Below are 4,529 nucleotides of genomic sequence, written 5' to 3'. Positions count from 1 at the left end.
CTTTCCTTTTTCTCTCTCTGTTTTTCTGCCACATTATCATCTTTTCTCTCTTCTTCATTTTGTTTTCCTACTTTCCAATTATCAGTCTCTCTTTTTTGTCTCGTTTTCAGCTTCATAACATTTTTTCCTCCCTCCTTTCCGTTTTTCCATCTCTCTTTGTCTTTCATTATCGATCCTCTCTACATATCAGTATCTCTCCTCTCCTTCCACCTCCTTCTAATCCTCCGCCACCTCCTCCTCTTCCTCCTCATCTTCCTTCTCCTCCTCCTCCTCCTCTTCCTCCTCCTCCCCCTCTTCCTCCTCCTCCTCCTCCTCCTCCTCCCCCTCCTCTTCCTCCTTCTCCTCCTCCCCTCCTCTTCCTGCTTCTCCTCCTCCTCTTCCTCCTCTCCTCTCTCTCATAAACTTTTATCTCATTCAGCTCCACATGAAAGAAACGCAATGTATTGGCGAATCACGCTTTCCGATATTCACATAATCACACGGGCCTCGGGAACGCACAATGCAAAATGTCCACATCATCCCATGCGAGGGACCATCACGATAAAACTCAAATCTCCTCGCGGTTTTATTCATTTATGCATCATTACCTTTATTATCGATGTCGTCATTTATTTGTTAGCGTTTTTTTTTTGCATTAAAAATTTCTAATTGTATATATTAGTTTAATAATCTTTCTCTCTCTTTATTATCGCTCTCTGTCTCTCTCTCCGTCTTTCTCTCTCTCTCTCTCTCTCTCTCTCTCTCTCTCTCTCTCTCTCTCTCTCTCTCTCTCTCTCTCTCTCTCTCTCTCTCTCTCTCTCTCTCTCTTTCTCTCTCTCTCCCTCTCTGTCTCTCCCCCCCTCTCTCTCGCTCACTCTTTAATAATTAAATATATATATTAGTTTATTTAATTTTTTTCTTATTTATTGTGACTTTTGTGTCAAGTGTAGAAGTTTGGCATTATTTTCACCCGCCGCCGATTTTCCCCTGCAAAATTTACGCGGAAGTAGAAAAATGCTGCAAAAGTACTGATAGATAATAAATACAGGAATAGAAAGTCAATAAAGAATATATAAATATAGAAAAAATCGTGACAGTTAGCCGATACAGATGTAGTGATCGACAGCAGACACAAAGATAGTGTTGATACAGAAGTAGACAGTCGATAAATATGCCATGATAGATAGTATATACAGAAGTAGCTACAAAAGCATATAACAGATAATAAGGTAAAGATGAATTATCGATACAACACTTGTACCAAAGAACACAGAAGTACTAGATACAGAAATAGCAGGAGACAGCATATGTAATCGGAGTGGGTAGATTCTAGACATGTGACATTTTCCTTGCTATTGTTAGCTCTGGCATGATATACGATTTACGAAAGTGTCTCTCTACTTTGACATCTTTGTAGCTACAAGAAACATTCAGGGATAAACATCCCTTGATATTGAAGTTTATTTTCTTGATACAGCAAAGTTCTCTACTGATTTTTGCTTGTATTTTTCATATTCATTCTTTGCACGTATTTTTTTTCCTCCTCCAAAGTGAGTCCTTTGTTTACGCTTTCGTAGGATAAATTCCTTGGGGCGAAAAAAATAACGATGGTACACATACTTTCTCGCTGTGAAAATGTTTGTGGCTCGGTGAACACAAATTCTGCAATGTTCTCAGCGCAACTATGTGACGATTGTGATTTTGGAAACCTCTCCTGCCACAGCCTGCAATTTGTATCCAGCTCCCCGCAACCCGAATCCTCTCCCCGTCTCTCTCGCATCCTCTCCCCGTCTCTCTCGCATCCTCTCCCCGTCTCTCTCGCATCCTCTCCCCGTCTCTCTCAAATCCTCTCCCCGTTTCTCACTCACTCACCCATCCTCTCCCCGTCTCTCTCGCATCTTCTCCCCGTCTCTCACGCATCCTTACCCCCTAATTCTAACATGCCTGAGGTTTTCCTTATATTCCTCGTTCGAGTTTCCTAAATCCTTCCTTGCTGTTTGCGTCCTTCCTTGACCTTTTCCTACAGGACCCTCCACTGCCGTCTGACCCTACACACACACATACATACATGCATAAACATATAAACTCGGAGACGTACACTCGGGGAATGACACCCTTGGATGGTTCATGCTGTGGCTATTAATACAAAGATGCCTTCAATATACTTGCCGTTGCTGTTCTAGTACTGAATCTGTTTTATGATTTCACTCGTTTTAACTCTGGTTCTTTTTGTTTTACTAATAAGGTTTGCACTGTCTTGCATTAATGACACGGCCCTATCCTACGCACTTTACACAGTCTTACTGCTTTCGATTTTTTTGCTTTATATAACTTCCTTTTTCATTGATTTTATGTAGTTTGTCAGCTGCATAACTTCAGATTCTTACGGAACTATTTTCATCGATGTGTTTTCCTTGTTTTAATTACTAGCAGGCAACCCTTTGTTTACATGTTTGTTTTTGCTTGGCGTTCTCTTAGCCTTTAGTTGCGGCCTCTTTTATCACGCATTTTATTTATGCAGCTGGTCACCTCCCATGCTTTTCTGTTTGCCGTTTTTACATTCTATTTTGTTATTGTATGTCCACTTCACCCGAGACTTGATTTGCATTTGCTTTTATTTTATTTCTTAAAGGTAGAGTTTGGTGTGTGCACCTTTTCATTTTATTGTGTATTGTATTAGCAGGATTTATTATGTTATGTGGTTAGTTGTTCATTTTCATTTAATGAGATTTCATTTATAATTCCTTTTCTCTCGCTTGATTGTTATTTTTTACTAATACTCTTTATCTCGGGTGAGACCAAATTGAAAAACTGTATGCCGTGTGTGAGGTTGAAGCCCCGTCCATTACGAAAGAGAGTCAGCCAGACCTTCGGTGTGGTCACTCCCCTTTCCCGAGAGTCTTCCTGGAGTAACCCAGCCGGTGAAAAGCATTACATAAGTGGCGAATGAGCCTCCTTTTTATATCTTTGGTTTGCCATACTTAGGCGCTGGGACGTCTATAATTATTGTTTCCACAAGAATGACACTGCTGTGGCCGTATCTGGTATTAATTAACTTATCTTAATCTGCATTGTTATATACTCCTTTTATTGGTCTTTGCAATATCATCACAATCAAAATCACTATTGCAACTGATTTTGTCATTATCATAAATATCATCGCTGCAGTCATGCTGCCTGCGTGTTTTTTTTTTTGTTTTGTTTTTTTACTACCCAACGCAAAGCCTTACAACCGGAACCCAACTAAAGATATGCAGGGGGATATAGCACACTTTGGAGGGGCCGAACGGGGCCCAGTTCCTAAGCCGCCTTTCGGGGTCCCTCTGGCTCGCAGAACCCTTACTCTCTCTCTCTCTCTCTCTCTCTCTCTCTCTCTCTCTCTCTCTCTCTCTCTCTCTCTCTCTCTCTCTCTCTCTTTCTCTCTCTCTCTCTCTCGGTCTCTCGCTCTCTGCTCTACTCTCTCTCTCTCTCTCTCCTCTCTCTCTCTCTCTCTCTCTCTCTCTTTCTCTCTCTTTCTCTCTCGTCTCGCTATCTTTCTCTCTCCTCTCTCTCTCTCTCTCTCCCCTCTCTCTCCTCTTCTCCTCTCTCCTCTCTCTCTTCTCTCTTCTCTTTCTCTCTCTCTCTCTCCACTCCCTCTCCTCTCACTCTCTCTCTCTCTCTCTCTCTCTCTCTCTCTCTCTCTCTCGCTCTCTCTCTCTCTCTCTCTCTCTCGCTCTCTCTCTCTCTCTCTCTCTCTCTCTCTCTCTCTCTCTCTCTCCCTCTCTCTCCTTCACTACTTCCTTCCCTCTTCCTCCCTCCTTCCCTCCTTCCTCCTCCTTCCTCCTCCTTCCTCTCCCCGCAAATTCTTTCTTAAAGCGGGTTTCACTCTCCCTCTCCCCTCTCCCCTCTCCCCTCTCCCCCGGCCCCGCTCCTGGTGCCAGATCTATATTGTTTATAAAGGCGATGTTCCCCTACGATCTACGGGGAATATAGAATTTATGGTGTTTGAGTTGGCGTGTGTGTGTTTGTGTTTGTGTGTATGCGTGTGTTCTTGTGTGTATGTGTGTGTGTGTGTTTACGTGTATGTGCGTGTGTTTGTGTGTATGTTTGTGTACATGTTTGTATTTGTGAGTGTGTATGTGTGTGTTTGTGTGCTGCGTGTATGTTTGTTTGTGTGTGTGTGTGTGTGTGTGTGTGTGTGTGTGTACGTGCGTGAGTATACGTCGTGTGTGCGTTCGCGTTCAATACGTCCATAACATACCTAAATATTCTTTTTTTCTTTATTCCTTCTCTTCCCTTATTCCCCATTCCCCATTCATAGCTTCCTCTCCCTTACTTTCCATCTCCCTTCAGAAGCAGGAGGAAAGACCAGCAACAGATGCTAAGAAAACGGAAGAGAGAGAGAGAGAGAGAGAGAGTGGGGGGGGACGGAGGGGAGAGAGAGAGAGAGAGAGAGGAAGAGAGAGAGAGAGAGAAAGAGAGAGAGAGAGAGAGAGAGAGAGAGAGAGAGAAAGAGAGAGAGAGAGAGAGAGATGCCACGCCTCACTCCTGGTCTCCCTTTTTCCTTTCTT

This window comes from Penaeus monodon, chromosome 42, assembly GCF_015228065.2.
Source record: "Penaeus monodon isolate SGIC_2016 chromosome 42, NSTDA_Pmon_1, whole genome shotgun sequence".
NCBI classification, from domain to species: Eukaryota; Metazoa; Arthropoda; class Malacostraca; order Decapoda; family Penaeidae; genus Penaeus; species Penaeus monodon.
Note: the sequence above shows the minus strand (reverse complement) of the source record.